Below are 19,660 nucleotides of genomic sequence, written 5' to 3'. Positions count from 1 at the left end.
GTCATGCAACATATCATACAGCCTGTTGTAAATGCACTCAAATATATGACATATTAGTCTTCAGAGCTACGCAGAAGAAGCATAATAGAGTTCTCGCAAACGTATGTAAATTACTCAGTGTAGGAGGCTGGCCTGGCCTGTAGTGGGTACCTTGGGTACTTACACCTTATAGCAGGTCCAGTTATCCCTTATTAGCGAAATGTAGTAGTGTTCTAGCAGCTTATGCTGATAGAAGTAGCTATAACAGAGCAGCTTAGGCTGAACTAGGAGACATGTAAAGCTCATGCAATACTACTTATAGTTACACAGTACTTATACACAAGTAAAGGCAATACTCAGTGTTACCAAAAATAAAGGTATTTTTTGGGGTGACACAGTACCAAAAATATCTTAGAGACAATACTCCTACTGGAGGTAAGTATTATGCACAATCTATACACTAGCTACCACAATTAGACAAGTAGGCACAAAATGCGGTTGATGCACCACAACAAAGAAGGCCCCATGCCGCAGAGAACAACTCAGCGAGTTGAGTGTCGCTGGATGGAGTGCTGGGGACCTGGGCCAGGCTGTGCATGAAGGAATTTTGCAAATAGTGCACAGAGGCCTCAGGAGGTGAAGAAGACGCAGTACACAGGGTACTGTTGCTCTCAGGGAAGGAAAGGTCTTACCGCCTCTGAATTGTGTCAGCAGGACCTCAGGACAGTCTATGTCGATGGGGTCACCCTCTGTGTCCTTAGGAGAATGCTCGTCGCTGTGATAGGAGTCCAAGGGTACCAGTCGTCATCTTGGAAGGTCTCTGTCACCCACTGAAGATTTCTTCGGTCTGCGATCACCTGCTGGCACTAGCCACTCAGAGCCCTCCAGAGTGCCCCCACACCTTGCAAAGCGAGATGGCTGAAGTCTGGGACACACTAGAGGAGCTCTGGGCACCACCCCTAGGGTGGTGATGGACAGGGGAGTGGTCACTCCCTTTTTCTTTGTCCAGTTTCGCGCCAGAGCAGGGGACAAGGGGTCCCTGAACCAGTGTAGAATGGCTTATGCAAGGAGGACCCCATCTGTGCCCTTCAAAGCATTTCCAGGGGCTGGGGGAGGCTACCCCTCTCCAGCCTTTAACTCCTATTTCCAAAGGGAGAGGGTGTAACACCCTGATCTCAGAGTAAATGCTTTGTTCTGCCTTCCTGGGACTGGGCTGCCCAGACCCTAGGAGGGCAGAACCCTGTCTGTGAGGTGGCAGCAGCTGTGCTGCAGTGCAAGCCTCAGAGAGCTGGTTCCCTCACACTTAGTAACTTTGCACCTAACCTTCAGCAAGTGAAGGTTAGACATATAGGTGACTTATAAGTTACTTAAGTGCAGTGAAAATGTCTGTGAAATAACATGTGCGTTATTTCACGCAGCCTGCAATGGCAGGCCTGTGCAAGGGTTTGTCTGAGCTCCCTAAGGGTGGCAAAAGAAATGCTGCAGCCCATATGGATCTCCTGGAGTCCCAGTGCCCTGGGTACCTAGGTATATACTAGGAACTTATAAGGGGGGTCCAGTGTGCCAATTGAAATTGGTAAATGAAGTCACTAGCCTACAGTGACAAATTTAAAACCAGAGAGAGCATAAGCACTGAGGTTCTGGTTAGCAGAGCCTCAGTGACACAGTCAAGCACTACTGACAACACACACATTAGGCCACAAACTATGAGCACTGGGGTCCTGGCTAGCAGGATCCAAGTGAGACAGGCAAACACACTGACACACACTCACAAACAGGCCAAAAGTGGGGGTAACCATGCTAGAAAGAGGCTACTTTCTCACACTCAGTGATGCAAGTTTGACTTTGAATGAAGACAAGTATGAGTTCCAGAAGACAAAACTGAAATTCTTTGGTCATGTCTTTCCTGATGGGGGTATTACACATTATCCTGCAAATTTACAAGCGTTTTCATATGCTGATCCCCCACAAGACGTGTCAATGATACGTTCTTTTCTTGGCATGGACAGTTACTGTTCAAGATACATACAAGACTTTGGTGGTTATTATGAACGCGGCGGTAAACTCCGCCGACCGTCGTGGCAGCGGTGAAAAGAAGGCCGCCGTTGGCGGTGAATAGAAACCAGCCATATACCTGAAATCCCAACCCCGCCAGATTTCACCAGACCACCAGTCACCGCCATGACCTTGTCTGCAGAAATGCTGGACCTCCCCACCCCGCCACTGCCGAGCACACCCACATCCCGCCCTCCAAATAATGATGCACAAATCACCTTGGCAGACAGTAGAGGCCGGACGGCAATTGGCGGTGCTGACCGCCACGGGCGGCAAGTGGACTTAACAGCAAGAAGTGCACACATTGGATAAGCTTGAAACCCACACACCTGACACACATCCATAACCCCATAAAACACTCATAGACACACCCCACAATCCTTTGCAATGAAACCAGGCCAAAGAAGACGGAGAGCACCAGAAGAAGACACCGAACACCACAATACACCAGACATACACCGACCCACAGAAGAGCACCCTCACTGCGTACCCAGCCCCGACACCATTCACCACACTCACCATGTCACCCCCCAAACATCCATGCTTCAAAGAAAGGGAGCTAAAGACCATGGTGGACGAGATTCTGAAGGTGGAGCCACAATATTTCAGGGCCCAGGTGCAGCACACACCCATCACAAGGAAGATGGAGCTATGGCAGACCATTGTCAACAGGGTCAGTGCAGTGGGACACCATTCACGCACCAGGGACGACATCCGGAAGAGATGGAACGACTTGCGGGGGAAGGTCAGGGGCACGGCATCAAGGCACCATATTGCAGTCCAGAACACTGGGGGAGGACTGCCACCAACACCACCCAAATACACCGACTGGGAGGAAAAGGTACTGGCCATCTTGTACCCTGAAGGAGTCACTGGAGGAATGGATATGGGTAAGTGGTCTACATTTATCCCATATAGACCATACCTGTAATGCATGCACCACCCCACCCACACCCACCAGGACCAATACCCCACCCAGGCAACAGCCACTGAATCCACCCCCTCTGCATGACCACAAACCCACTAACAGCCCCACATCCCTGCCCCTGTGCACAGTCACCTACCCCTGCAAGGATCCACAATGGAACTACACCCCCCCATGCAACCCCAAACCCTAAGCAAAATGCAGTGTAAACCTCACAAAGGCACCCTGGATTGCCACTAAAAGTTACACCAGCACAAAATAGCCCAGTCCTGTGCACCCCAACCGTTCATGCATTTGTAACAGACATGTCTATGTCCCCCAACAGGCACCACCACCCATGCCACCCTCACGGACGGTACAAGGAGTGCCACTGCCCCCCAGGGAGACAGAGGCACCTCACACTGGTGAAGGATCCCTGGACATTGATTGATGAGCAGGCAGGCCCCTCACACAGTCCTGGACTGTCACCATGCAGCAGCCCCACCCAGGATACCACTGACACCCCTACCGCCCAGTCAAGAACAGCAGCCCAGGGCAAGCGTCCCCACACCATTGTATCCAGGCCACAGACTGGTGGAACACAGGTACCGAGGCAACAGTCTCCCACTCCCAACATGTAAAAAGGTGAAGGCCCCAGTACAAGTGGTACTGCCAGACCTGTGCAGGGGACACAGGCACAGGGGGCTGAGGCAAGTGCTGGGACTTCAGTGGGGCAGGGGGGAGGCCACAGGATGGATGCAGCAGCCCAGGATGTGATATCTGAGGTATTGGGGGCCTACCAGCATACCCATGACAGGTTGGCACAGATAGTATCCACCCTGGAGCACAGTCAGAGGATGCAGCAGGAACACCACCAACAGGCCATGGAGCAGTGGAAACAGCACAACGCCACAATGGCCAGCATAGCAGGAGCACTGCTACAGCTGGTACAAACCCAGTCTGAGACCCACACAGGACAGGAGGCCCCCACTGCAGCACCGGACACAGACCTGACAATTGCACCATAATCAGAAACATCCCAGGAACTACCCTCACAGGAAACCCAAGGGCCAACCATGTCATACCCTCAAGGTCAACAGCAGGCGCCCAAACGTACCCTCAGGCCAAGATATGTCACTGGAACCCCAGCAAAGAACAAGCCCCGTTCAAAAAGTAACTCAGCAACAATCTGCACAGCAACCACCCCACTCAATTAACCACCACACAGTGCTAAGAAGCAATATGAACTAATGTAAGAATTAATGGACCCATCAATACTACCAACAAGGCTGCCACCATTTTGGCATTGAGGACAACCACCCATGACCACTTACCATCACTTTAAATTGCACTATTCACTCCCTACCACCAATAAAACACATATCACACCTGTAACACTGTCCCCTGTCATAAAATGTGAACAAAGTGAAGTATGGATGCAACTGGCTGATAACCACTTTATTGTCAATTTGTTGCATGAAAGGACTCCTGTGTGCCTAAATGTGGCCCCAAAGTAAATGCACTAAATTGTAATCTGTACCATGCAGACCTGGACCCAGTTGCACATAAAAGAATCAAACCCCCCTATATGACAAAGCACACTGACAGTATGTGTCACAAACCCCAATATCAGCCCTTAGTCCCACATAGTTACTGGAAGTAGAGTTGTATCAGTTGGGTCCTAGAATTGACATCTTCTCCTTCCTCATCATCACCATCACTCTCCTCACCTCTCTGAGGTAGCTGGTCAAGACAATCAGCACCCTCCACCTCCAAGAGGGGGATAGAATTTCGCACTGCCACATTGTGCAGCATGCAGCAGGCCACCACTATTCTACACACCTTTTCAGGCCCATAGGCCAGGGAACCCCCAGAGATATGTTGACAACGAAATATAGCCTTCAGGAGACCTATTGTTCACTCTTTCACCCTCCTACTATGTCCATAGGCCTCATTGTAATTCCTCACTGCATCCATCCCAGGATTCCTCACTGGTGTCAGGAGCCAACGCAAGTTTGGATAGCCAGAATCACCTAGAAAAAGTTGCAATACAGAGTAGTCATTGTCAAGCCTCTTAGTTAAACAGCCTGGGTGTCTGCTATTTCTCAGTTAGTGACAGAAACACTTGCCTATGATCCACCCTCTGCCTTCTTGAGGTTGTTCCATCTTCTGTGGCACACTACTGTTCCTCAGCACAAAGGAATCATGGACTAAACCTGGGAACATGGCATTAACATGTGAGATGTACTGGTCTGCAGTGCATACCAATTGGATGCTCATGGAATTAAAGTTCTTTCTGTTTCTGTACACCCGTTCACTGACTCTTGGGGTTATGATATGTATGTGGGTGCCATCTATGGCACCTATCACATGGGGTATGTTGGCAAAGGCATAGAATTCCAACTTGATGGCAGGGAGGTCAGTACTTTGGGGAAATCTCACATAGGACTGCACGTGTCGTACAAATGCATTTAGAAATTTTGTCAGTACCATGCTGAACATTCGCTGTGAAATTCCAGCACCCATGCCCATTGTCACTTGAAATGAGCCCGTGGCCAGGAAATGGAGTGCGGAGAGCACCTGCATTTCAGTAGGGATGCCATGCTGATTACAATTTCCCAGAGTTAGGGAAGGATCCAGTAATGCACAAAGTTCCAGAATTGTTGCACGGGTGAGTATAATTGATCATGATCTGACACTCCACCATGGTCCTCATATCCACAAGTGGTCTGTACACTGATGGTGCCCTTCCTCGCCACAAGGGTCGGTACCTACGAGGGATATCTAACAAGTGTTAGGAACACACATACATAGGCACACATTGTCATAATTTGTGCACTACATACTTCATTGTAGTGACTCAGCACTCTACATCTACACCTCAATGAGGGAACAGTGTTTTTCATGCGTGTTATTTTATTAAATGGTCACATGCATAGGTGCTTCATGTGAAAAATAGGGCCTGCATTGTGCACAATTCTTTTTTTATAGATGCGTAGTTAATGCCAAAATGCCTGCCCCCTGTAATCCAGGCCTGTGGAAGTGACCTCATACCGCAAGCGGTTGACGTAACAGCATAAGGTGTGTTTACCGCCATTCGCACCGTCATTGGTTAACATGGATGCCAATGGGGAATCCTGGCATATCATGATCGCCGCCGGCGGTGACGGTGCACACCGCCGCGGTACATACGCAAATTTGTCATCTATACTTCATATGACTCCCTGATCTTGTGCGAACAGGTACTCCACTTGTGTACTGCTGTGTCCTGCCTCTGGATGTGGCTGGTGTTGCAGGGGAAAGGGCCTCGGCCTTCACCCAGGAGGAACTGGAGTGGCTGGTGGACGGGGTCCTGCCCCTGTACACCAAGCTCTATGGACAGCCGGAGGTACAGGTGAGTCGGGGTTTGGGGTGCACTGTTTGGGTGTAATGGATGGTGTTGTAAGGACATATGTGTGCACCTCTGAGCCTGCATGGTGCATGGTGCATGGCATGCTGTGTGCGTATGTCCTGTAAGTCTGACAGTACTCTCCGTCCCATAGTGGACAAATAGCCAGCTGTACCTATCTTGCAAGTGCCTGACCTCTGTGTTCCATATATGTGTCACCCTTTTAGGTCAGCGCCCACCAGAAGAGGGCACTTTGGCATGCCATCGCCAAGGAGGTGCGGACCCTGGGGGTCTACAACCGGCAGAGCACCCACTGCAGGAAGAGGTGGGAGGACCTGCGGCGCTGGATGCGTAAAATTGGTGAGGCCCAGCTGGGAAAGTCCTCCCAACGTGGAAGGGGTGCCCGTCGGGCACTGACCCCCCTCATGCAACGTATCCTGGCGGTGGCTTACCCAGACCTGGAGGGTGCACAGCAGTCACAAGGGGGTGAGTACTCATGTCACAATCTTAAGTCTGGACGAATGTCTGTGTGTGCATTAGGGTTCATGCTGCTTAGAGACAGGGACTTTGACTGTTGTCCTTCTACATGATGGTCCCCGTAGGGTGTAGGGGTGTCTTTGTCAGGTCTCCCACACGTTGGGTCCTTAGGTAGTTCAGGGGATGGGTGTAGACCAGGTTTCTGGTCACTAGTCAGGGGCATGGCCATTGGCATAGTGAACGGTGCTGCCTGTTGGGGGTGTCTTCTGGGTGGGTTTATGTCTGGCTACTATGTACCTCCATTCAGTTATTCAGAAGTGTCTCTCCTGTTTTGTCTCCCCATCCCTGTTCTCTTGTGTTGTTTTTGTACATCAGCAACATCTGGTGAGGGAGCTGAGGCACCGGCAAGTGGGGAAGCAGTGGCCCATGAATCCTCGGAGGCAGAGTCATCCGACGCCAATGGGACCAGTGGGTGGGAGGGCAAGGGGAGTACCATGGGGGAGGCAACTACGACTGGAGTTAGTGACTCCGATACCTCCTCCGATGGGGGCTCCCCGGTGCTGGCGAACCCTAGTGGCCACACCACCACAGTGAGATCTTCCGCCACCCCCCATTCCATCACCGCCCTCCCTTCTGCTCCCCACCGAGTTGCCCGTGCCCGCTCACCCAGAAAGGTGAGCATCTCCTTCACCCCAGGCACCTCCTGACCTGCCCCAGTCAGCCGTGCTGCCCTCACAGAGGAGGCTATTGACCTCCTGAGAACCAGCTCTGTAGGGCAGGCAACCATCGTCAATGCCATCCAGGGGCTAGCATCAGAGGTGCAGCAGACCAATGCCTATCTGGATGGCATTCACGGTGCTGTGTCTGCCCTACAGAGATCTTTCAGACTCTGGCCTCCTCTTGGACAGCAGCCAGTTTCCCTGGCCATTCCAACCTCCTCTGCCCCTTCCAGCACCCCACTCCCTTCACCCGTCCGAAGCACACAATCTGACACGCAGTCAAGCACCTCAACACACAAGAAATACACTTCAAAACACAAGCACTACACCTCCCACCACAAGCATGCACACAGCCAACATACACATGCACACACAACATCCACTTCCCCCAGTGTGCTCACCTCTTCCGCCTCCCTGTCTGTCCCCTCTACATGCACACCCTCATGCACTGCACCTTCTTCATAATGAGGGCCTTTGACACTGTTAGTGCTCCACTAAGAGAGGTGATGAAGATTTTTTTTTTTCTTTTCAATGGTCACAAGAATGTGAGGAAAGTTTCAAGAGAATAAAAGATGTCATTGAAGATGCTAGTGAAATGGCATACTTCAATCAAAAGCTTCACATAGAGGATGTGATTGACGCTTGCCCTGTCAGGTTAGGTGCTATCCTTGCACAGCATAATAGGCAACCAAATGCCTAAGAGCATAGTGTGGACTAAGCTAGTAAAAGTTTGTCCCAAACAGAATGTGCTTACTCACAACTGGTGAAAGAAGGTTTGACTGTAGTATGGGTGTGTAAGCACGTTCATGTATCCCTGTATTGAAAGCCATTTATGCTTGTAACTGATCAAGCTTTGCTGACCATCTTTGGCATCCAAGAGCCATGAAGCCTCATCGCATTGAACAATGGGGACTACAATTACAAGAGTACGATTATACAATTGTGCATCGTCCAGGAAAAGATCAGAATCTTGCTGACTACTTTTCGAGAGTGCTTATACAGGGTCATGGTACTCCATCCAAGACAGCTGAGGCCTACATTAATTTCACTGTTAACTACACCGCCTGCAATATCGTTAGCCCAGATTATTACTGCCATGAGCCATGATAGTGACCTGCTGAAGTTCAAAGACAGAGGGCTTGATTTAGAACTCGGCGGAAGGGTTACTCTATCAGAATGGTGACAGATATCCTATCTGTCGAAATCTAATTCACATTGCATTCAATGAGATTTAGATTTCGGTGGATAGGATGTCTGTCACTGTTGTGACAGAGTAACCACTCCGCTGAGTTCTAAATCAGGACAATAATTACACATCAATCATGGAACAAACCCATTCAACCTCTCAATAAGGATGGTATATATCAAAAATACAAAAATGACAAAGAAAAATAGGGTCACTACGAGTTTGGCGGTCTCAGACCGCCATGTTGGCGGTGACGGTCAAACCGCCAACAGGCTGGCTGAGAAGCATAATGCACATTATGACCACAGCAGTCTGCCCAGCAGAATACAGCCAAAGCACCGCCGACACCTCCAGAGTGGTCAAGCCGCCATGGACGAAGGTAGCCACCTTCAGACCAGTAGAGACCATGTTTCCACCGGACAGATTACGCGGCTGCACACCACCAAGGCTTCCGCTGCGGTCGCACCAGCACAGAAACCCTAGCGGAAACCAACTCTATAAAAGAAGACACTCACCTTCTAGAACACATACTCGTCTGTAGCCGCATGGAACCAGAACTACACACTTTACCCGTGCCCCTGCTTGCCCAACGACTTCAGAACTAGCAATGACGATGACACCAACCGTAAGTACACATATTTACCTGTCACTGTTGTGAAATGTCAAAGTACCTTGGCACACATAACATACACACCCGAGACTGCTGCGAGGGCGACACACAAATGTTACCTCACACTGATACACACCCTCCACACTGTCATATGCACACACGCACATACAACTACACACCCTACACCCATCACACACACACAAGCAAAAAACACACAACAACACCCAGATACACATCAGAGGCACACTCACATACAACAACGCAGAACACCACCAGATGACACAACAACACCACTACCACAACAACACAAAAACGCCCTTAAGAACACACAATACACACCTCCACATCACAATTCAATCATTCACATAACATTACAACTCCAGAGACAAGTGCACACAATCAGACATCCAAACAATGAGTCATAACAGATACCGTGCAAACATACTTCTCAACGGCTCACACAAACCAATCCCCACACATACACGCACACAATACAACCACACAAATGCACACAAAATCGCAAATTACACATGTCAACACAAACACCACACAATACCAACACAATTACATGTCCCCAACATACACATGCCCATCAAACAACACACCCATCACTGGCGGACAAATGCCATGCACACAATCACACATGCAGGCCAGACACAACTGGTAGCAGAACCACCACTCGCACACAAATGCTTACACACAAACAATATCAGCCAATAGCAAAACTGCCTTAAGAAAAGAAATACAGGACAAAAATGTAACCTCTGAACCAACAATAGGTTGGCCCTGATAATTATTAAAATACATAAATATATAGATAAAAATATGTGCAAAGGCCATCGACGAATCCAAAATGGCCAAGTGCTAAATGGATAAAATGCACATGTCTGTGCCCCAACTTAACTCCTGACTGCCATGTAACCTCCACTAATTGGAGCATCAAGGGGGTAGGCAGGCCCCTTAGGGATTGGGAGGGGGGTCCTTGGGTTTGAGCTTGAGAGGGGGGCTTTGGTCGTGGTTTAGGGGGGGATTGGGAACTCTTAGGAAGGGTTGACTTCTTGGTGGGGGAGGGGCATGGGGACTTGCAGGGGGACAGGGGCGGTCTTAGAGGTGGAAGGGCTGGACTTGGGGAGGGGCACTGATGGTTTAGGGCTATTACAGAGTGGGAGAGGAGTAAAGAAAAGAGGAAATACTTCTTACTCACACAGGGACGGTCATGGCAAAAGGCTTTGGGTGTGGAGGGAGAGGTAGTGCTTGTAAGAGGTGTCTTGATGGATGTTTTGGGTGCATGTGTGAGCGAGGTATGCTTGTGAGTGGTGGGTATGTATTGAGTGGGTAAGTGTGGACGTTTATGTGTCTTGGGAGGAGGGGTGTTGGAGGTGCTTGGAGATGCCATGGTGGATGGATGACTGGTGGGGTGGTGACAGGAGGCATGCTGGATGTGCTGCATGTAGGTGTGTCGGTAGTTGTGGTGGCTGCGTATGTGGTGACTGGGATGGATGTCTAAGGGTCTGCTATTGTGCTGTCTCTGGGTAGGATAGGAGTTGTGGCTGGATCAGTGAATGTGGGTGTGGTAACTGCAGGTGTGCCACCAGTAGTTTCAGAGGTGCTGGGGGTGGTGGGAGTGTCAGTGCAGGAAGTGACTGTTGCTGTGTGTGCAGGTGGGTGTTGTTTGTGTGCATGCAAGTGGTGGGTCTTGTGGTGCTTGTGTTTGTCTGAGCTATCTTTGGATGTTGGTAGATGCATGGTGGTCTGTCTGTGTGCTTTGGCTGGGTTTGGGAAGTGGGGTTTGGGTTTGGGAAGAGGAAGGTGGAGGGGGATGGAATACAAAAGGTGACTGGCCACCATCAGTGTGAAGGCCAGAGCCTGAAAGGATCTCAGTAGGCCTGCCAGTGCTCCATGAATGCCCTCCAGGAACTCATTACTCTGGTGGACTTGAGTTGCCAGTCCCTGGATGGTATTCACAATGGTCGACTGACCCACAGAGATCAACTTCAGAAGGTCAATAGCCTCCTCACTGAGGGCAGCAGGGCTGACTTGCGTAGGGGCAGAGATGCCTGAGGTGAAGGAGATGCCCAACTTCTTGGGTGAGCTGGCACTGACAACTGGGTGGGGATCTACACGGAGGGCGGTGGTAGAAGGGGGGTGGCAGACAAAGATGCTGCTGGGGTGCTCCCAGAAGGGTCTGCCACTGCCAGGGAGTGTCCACTGGAGGAGGATTCCGAAGATGATGATGATGTTCTGGTTACCCCCAGGGCACTCCTCTCACCCTCCGGGCCACTGGGTCCCTCTCTGTCAGTGGTTTGAGCACTCCAGGTCCTGTGGCTGGCAGCATACCCACTTGGCTGTGCCACATCTTCTTTGCATGCCTATGCTGATGCACAGAAATAGAGAGGGAGGGAGTGAGGGAGAGAGAGAGAGAGGGGGAGTGGTCATCACATTCTACACATACGCACATAACAACATGCACAACTGTAGGTAGCATCTCCTTACTAGGAAATCCCTTATGGAATACCACAATCGTACTTCATGTCACAACATGTCACTGCTACACACCTCTTCGTGTCATATCGCTCACCGTTATCATGATCCATGTGAGGTACCAGAACCTGGACCCTTCCATCTATTCATCTGTAAACCTATGTCAGCATGCACATCATGCCCTTGCTAAAGCTGAACAACCGTCCTCATCCAGGTTATATATCTCCTATCACCATAAGGAACAGCAATTGACAGATAACACCACATCATGCATGTTCACATACAACTCCTGACATGTCCATGACCATAAGGAATATACCATGCTGGTCAAGACAACTCAATTGACTAAGTACACAGCTCCTGCCATTGCTATCACATGCCTAGCAGAACCCTCTGTACATATCTTATTCTATGGATACAATGCACAATGAAGACACAACATGCGGCAGTCCCAGTCAGGTGCCATCTGAATCTGACAATACATGTCTGGAGACCAGCTATATCACTACATGTATCTAATCCTGGAGGCATAGTTTCAGTCTCTATACACAGATACTCCACATCACACATACATAAATGTACGGCAACAGTGGCCTACCTAGCACACATGATATACTCACTGACAATCACAGAGAGCACTGTAACCACAACATAGGACAGCCAACTACTACCTATTGGCCAATGCATATTCCACCTGGCATGTATATACAGATCCACCATGTCAACATGAGTAAACCCACACCTCTCATAACATGTCATATCATGTCATGTCCAACCTGTCCACATCAGCTAGGTAAAGGGCAACAAGGATTGTTCCACTTCACAAGATCTGACACCAGGTAACCATTTGACATGATGTGGGCAGATATTACAACATGATGCACTTTATGTGCATACCACCAGCCGTATTACAAGTTCCATAGGATATAATGGACTCGTAATACGGCTGGTGGTATATCCGTCACTTTACCGTCACTTTTGGGACGGATTAACACCTCCTCCAAAGTTGTAATAACCCCGTAGTGTCTTGCATGTTTTAGGATGGAACCTTTGTGGCTCCTATGAACTTTGTATCAGTGTGACGTAATCAGTAGAATAGAATGAAATCGAAGCTTGGTTTAGAATGTAGGAGTTCACAGGTGTTAGAAATGGGGTCTCTAGTTGGCAGAGGTATGCGCCCTTGTCCAAGTAGGGACCACAAAATCAAAATCAAAATTATCCTGTGCCTACCCTCTGGTAGCTTGGCACTGAGCAGTCAGTCTTAACGTAGAAGGCAATGTGTAAAGTATTTGTGCAACAAATCATACAGTAACGCAGTAAAAGCACCACAAAAATACACCACACAAGTTTAGAACAATAGATAATATGTATCTGAATAAAATAGGGTCAAAACGACAAAGATCCAATAAGCACAAGTCAAAATATCACTTTTAAAAGGTTCAACCGAGTCTTAATCCTTAGAAATAAACAGTTGTCTCTTTGTTACACACAGTACCTGGTATGCCTGAAAATAACATTGCACGGAGACCGCAGAGGAGGAGATGTGTGGAAAAATAGGATGTTGTGTCAAATTTTCTGGCCAGATATAGACAATGCGTTGTTTTTTTCCACGCTGCAAGGAGTTTGCATCGTTTTTTGGACTGCAGTTTTTGTTCCACACTTCGGTGCGAGGATATTTTGATGCCCAGGGATGATGCAGGGAAAATCCTTGACGTGCTGGAAGAAGGCACGCTGCATTGATCCAATAAGGGATACGTCAAATTTTGCGCCGCAAGGCAGGCGCTGCATCCAATTTCCAGTCGGGAAGTTGGGGCTGCGTCATTGCGGTTGGCTGTATGGCAATGTCTCAGTCACAATGCAGGCTTTGTGTCGATTTCGGCAGGCGGTGCGTCGATTTTCGATGCACAAGGAGTTTCCTGAAGAGATTAAGTATTTTTGGCCCTGAGACTTCAGAGAACAGGATGCAAGCACAATCCACGCCCTTGGAGAGCACTTTTGGGGATGACAGAGTCATTCTCAGCAAAGTCAGAGGCCAGCAGGGCAGCAGGGCAATAGCAGGGCAGCAGTCCTTCTCAGCGAAGCAATCCAGATGAGTCCTTTGGGCAGCCAGGTAGTTCCTCTTGACAGGACGCAGGTGTAAATCCAGAAGTGTCTGAGTTGGTGGGGTCAGAGATACAGTTTATATATTTAAACATTTATTTGAAGTGAGGGAGACTTCAAAGAGTGGTTTTGAAGTGCACAAGTTTCCCTTTCAGTCCACTCCTGTCTGCCAGGGTCCTATTGGGGGGTTGATCAGTCTATTGTGTGAGGGCAGGCCACTGCCCTTTGAAATGTAAGTGTAAGGCCCTCCACCTTTCCAGCCCATGAAGACCCACTCAATATGCAGATGAATGCAGATGAGACTGAGTGTTGTGGTTATCTGGGTGGAATGCAAAAGGAAGCTGTCAACCAACACAGACCAGACTTTGATTGGTGACAGGCTGTAAAGCACAGATGGTTTTGAGTGCAGAGAAATGCTCACTTTCTAAAAGTGGCATTTCTAAAATAGTAATATAAAATCCAATCTCACCAATAAGCAGAATTTTCTATTATCATTCTGGCCATACTAAATATGGCCTGGTTACCCCTTTCAGATCAGAATCTACCACTCAAAAAGTATATGAGGGCAGTCCTAATGCTAGTCTATGAAAGTAGCAGGGCTCACAGCAGTGTAAAACGAATTTAGGGGTTTTCCACTACCAGGACCTACAAAACACATATGTACCTATCCTGCTTTATACCTACATATCACCCTGCCCTATGAGTTACATAGGGCCTACCTTAGGGGTGACTTAAATGTAGAAAAAAGGGTGTTTAGGGCTTGGCAGGTACTTTTAAATGCCGGTCTAAGTGGCAGTGAAACTGCACACACAGGCCTTGCAATGGCAGGCCTGAGACATGGTTAAGGGGCTACGTATGTGGGTGGCTCAATCAGTGCTACACCCCCACTAGTAGCATTTAATTTACAGGCCCTGGGCACATGTAGTGCACTTTACTAGGGACTTACAGGTAAATTAAATATGCCAATTGGGTTTGAGCCAATTCTAACATGTTTTAGGGAGAGAGCATATGCACTTTAGCTCTGGTGAGCAGTGGTAAAGTGTTCAGAGTCCTAAAGCCAGCAAACATTAGGTAAAAAAAGAAGAGGAGGAAGGCAAAAGGTTTGGGGTGACCCTTCAAAGAGGTCATTGTCCAACAACAGGTATACACAGAGGAATAGGGACTTGTGGTTTACAGCTCTGTGTCTGGCATAGTCATTGGTGAGTACCCAGGCAGGAAAGGACGCTAGACACGGACTCTCACTGAGTTCTTATGTAAGTCCGCAGAATTGCATGGAATCAAATTCTGCACGTTCCGTTGACCCCTACCTGGAACAAGACAGCTCAAAATACTTTGGATTACCAAGGATAAAGAGCTTCCCAGTGACAAAATCTAAATTTAAAGGTGCGGATAAACATATAGTGCATTTTAACAAAGCTTTCCAAGGATGCGTCTTTGTAACTTTTAATGACTGTGTATTCAGTAAACTGCTTTAAAAAAAAATTAAAGTTGTGTACCTGTGGCCACCTGTTGCAAAAGAAGTGCGTATGACTTTTGGGGCCCAGGAAAACTATTGATTTACATCACTAACTCTGAGCTTGTGTTTTAATGACAAATGTTATATAATTGTTAAAGTGATGGCTATATGCCTGACATTTCAATTTGTGCTGTTGAGTGGTACAGTATGGAAAATAAGAGACTGTGGCACCAAAATGGTTTAAGAAAGTATTTTCAGACAATTTACTGCATAATTTACAAAATCTAAATGTAGTATGTCATTTTGATTTTTATATATTGGAGAGTGGTCGCCGCCTTGATGGAAGCCAGTTGCCCCAAATTCAACTCGGACAAGACAGAGATCGTCGTAATCGGCTCCACCCCCTCTGCCTGGAATGACTCCTGGTGGCCTACCCCACTAGAAAATGCCCCCACTCCCATGGATCACGCAAGCAATCTGGGCTTCATCGTGGACTCTTCTCTATCCATGACCTGCCAAATCAATGCCGTCTTGTCATTGTGCTTCGACACCCTTCGACTCCTTCAAAAGTTCTTCACGTGGATCCCCACAGAGATGAGGATGACAGTCATCCAAGCACTCATTACTAGCAAGCTAGACGACGGCAACACAATCCATGCCGGCACCACCAAGACATTGCAATCAAGACTACAAAGAATCCAGAATGCAGCAGCCAGGCTGATCCTTGACATCCCCGACACAGCCACATCTCCTCCTGCTGCAGAGACCTACACTGGCTCCCAGTCAAAAAGTGCATCACCTACAAACTTCTGAACCATACCTACCAGGCACTGCACAACACAGAACCAGCCTATCTCAACCACTGCCTCACCTCCTACGTACCCAACACCGAACCCCGTTCTTCACAGCTTGCCCTCACAGTCATTCCCAAGATCCAAAAAAGCAGAGCAGGCAGAAAATACTTCTTCGACTTTGCAGCCCAGACATGGAACACACTACTTCTCAAACTCAGACAGACCGAATCACTGAAGGCCTGGCTATTCGATTAAGTAGCACGCCAGCAAACAGTGCCTTGAGACCTTACAGGTTATTAGCCCGCTATAGAAGTACTAACTGATTGATTGATTGTAGCATAGGAAGGTTTGTTTGGTTCCTCACTGATCTAGTGTTGCCTCTGAGAAGAATTTGAAGTGCTTTTATGCAGTTTACTGGAAACTGTACTACTAGGCAGCTTTAAAAAGACAGAGGATTGCCGACATAGTGGGGCTGCAGGTGGCTGTACTAATAGTTGGTATCACATGGCACCCTAAAAGCTTCTTTCAGTAATGTATGTACCAACCACGCATGCCTGAACAATGCGGTCGGAACAACCACCGTTTTGTTTACACTAATGCCTTAACCACGCATGCCTTTACAATGCTTTCTTTGTAAAATCATGCCTAATAAAGGCATGCGTGGTTTTCACATGCCATCCTCCCCACCTGCCCTAAAAATACAACTACCCTGACCCCCCCACCCACCCTAAAAATAAAACTAGCCCGACCCCCCACTCACCTCCAAAAACTACCTTGATACCCCCCACCCTGAGCCCTAAAACCTACCCGGACCCCCCCATCTGCCCTAAAAACTGACCACCACCCCAAAAATAAAACTACCCCAACCCTAAAAACAAAATTACCCCAGCCCCCACCCTGCCCTAAAAATAAAATCCGACCCCTGCCTTCAAAATAAAACTACCCCAACCCCCACCCACAAAATAACACTACCCTGACCCCCACCCGCTCCTAAAAACTCCCCTGATATCCCCCACCCACCCTGAGCCCTTATCCTACCAACCCACCCATCCACCCCAAAAACTGCCCCCACCCCAGAAATAAAACTACCCGCCCCTAAAAACAAAATTACACCGATCCCCAACCCTGGCCTAAAAATAAAACTACCCGACCCCACAATCACAAAATAAGACTACCCAACCCCCGCACCCACCCCAAAAATAAAACTACCTGACCCCCCACTCGCCCCTAAAAACTACCCCGATAAAACAACCGACCCCACCCCCAAAAATAAAACTACCCCACCCCTAAAAACAAAACTACCCGGATCCCCCCAAGCCTCCACCCCCAAAAACCAAACTACCCCGACCTCCCACCCCCAAAAATGAAACTACCCCAATTCACCCACCACAAAATACTAACTACCCCAATATCCCCACACCCCACCCCCAAAAACCAAACAACCCTGACCCCCCCACCCCCAAAAAACAAACTACCTGATCCCCCACCCCCAAAAACCAAACTACTCTGACCCCCACCCCAAAAACAAACTACCTTGATCCCCCACCCCAAAAATAAAAGTACCCCGACCCCCACCCCAAAATAAAACCAACCCAATCCTGCCTCTGAAAACAGAACTGCCCGGATCCCCCATTCCTAAAAACCAAAACTACACCCGATCCCCCCAGCCCCACCCCTAGAAAAACAAACTACCCCAACCTTCCCCACCCCAAGCCCTTAATGCAACCCCAACCCCTAAAACTACCCCCAAACCCTGCCCAGCCCCACTTTTCTGACCGCATCCCCTCCTGATGGTGACTCCCTATTTCTCTGCCTTAACCACGCATGTGCATTGTTCAGCACATGCATAGTCAAGGCAGAGAAAAAGGGAGTCGTGGTTAAAGCAAGCATGGTTCCGCTGGCATTAACAACGTATGTCGTTGCTCCAGAGTCTTTTTTTGCAGATGTTCCCATTCTTTCAGTGTTCCAAATTTCTATATTGATGATATTGGCTACCTGTGCAAAGTGCACAATTTGTAGGCATTGTCACACAAATCAATGAAACTTCTTTGGTCAAGCAATTGAGAAAGCCTAAGCTGTCTCTCTAGACTGTTTTAAAAAAATTAAAAAAACGTAATATATAATAGACACTCTTTTACAGGTTTTTAGTGAGCAGGCTTTAAACATTGGTGGTGTAAACTGTCATTCATGTTCCCCTTCCATCCACCACAGCATAGAGCATAGGGCAACAGTTCGGCCCACTTACACTTTACTCTTTGGCTCCCAGCAATTTGAGTAACAAACTGGCTCCGTCTGGCCAGTAAGATGGGTATTTATTTTCAGTCTCATTTTTCAAGTTGCTGTTATAAAGTGTTTAAGTGACATTGTAAATTGTAGCTGCCTATGAGCTGGGTATTTGGTTAGGTTGTGATGTATTATCTCTGTCACAAACAATCATACAAATAAAATGCATAGAGCAACTATAATGTTAGATGGGCTGGTATTTTTACTACAAGCATGCGGTGGCCATGGTTAGATAGTGACAAACTGTATTTTTTTCCCTTTTTGCTTTTGTAGCACACGCTTGAAATAAAAAATACCAATTGCAGCAGACTGCCAAGACCAGACCTATCGGTTTTTCCAATGCTTGTTTTTGATAGAGACAGCCTTAACAGGGAGAGGTATCGGTTATTCTGAACAGTAACATTCACAGACTTTGGGCCGATTTTGGCGGATGGGATACTCGTCACAAACGTGACAGATATCCCGCCTACTGTTTTACGAGTTCCATAGAATATAATGGAACTTGTAATAGGGCAGACGTTTGTGGGAGTATACCATCCACCAAGGTCATAATCAGGGCCTTTGTCCAGTGATTTGTAAATTATACATTCCCGTTTGTAAATTATACATGCCCATTGTTGCGGTTAGTCATCGTACATTGCAGACTTGCCACCATTTTAGAGATAAACAACTTGCTGTGATGTCAATCTCTGAGAATGCAGGTACGCTTGTGACTGGTGCTCTCAATTTACTGAGTAAAAAAAATCGTGTTCTTTAGATGTGAAAGCATTTCTAATTTCCAGTGGCACTGCGATAATAATTCGTGTTTCAACCTCAGAGCTCGCCCAGCATTTAATTCAACAACAAAGGGCATTAAAGCCCATGAGGGAAAGCTTTATAAAGAAGCCCGGAGAACAATCAGATTAGAGGCAGATGTCAAAGCGGTACTATTCTATGACACGGGATGAATATACGGCTTTTTAGGGGAAGCTGAGATCAGAAAAAAGCTCTACACTAGGCCATGATTAAAAGAAAATATGTTCCCAATTTGAGGGATCCTCTTACCAGAACAGCTGGATCAACACCAATGCAATTTTAATAAAGTATTGCCAAATGATCCGAGAAAGATCATGTCATTTCTGGACAAAAACAATTGCTACACATTTTGTTCATTCGTGATTATCTGAATTGAATATTTTGCACTGGTCGAAAAATTGACCTTACAATGTAAAAAATGTTATCAAAACCT

The sequence above is a fragment of the Pleurodeles waltl genome, chromosome 3_1, assembly GCF_031143425.1.
Source record: "Pleurodeles waltl isolate 20211129_DDA chromosome 3_1, aPleWal1.hap1.20221129, whole genome shotgun sequence".
Lineage (NCBI taxonomy): Eukaryota > Metazoa > Chordata > Amphibia > Caudata > Salamandridae > Pleurodeles > Pleurodeles waltl.
This window is presented reverse-complemented; position numbering follows the sequence as displayed.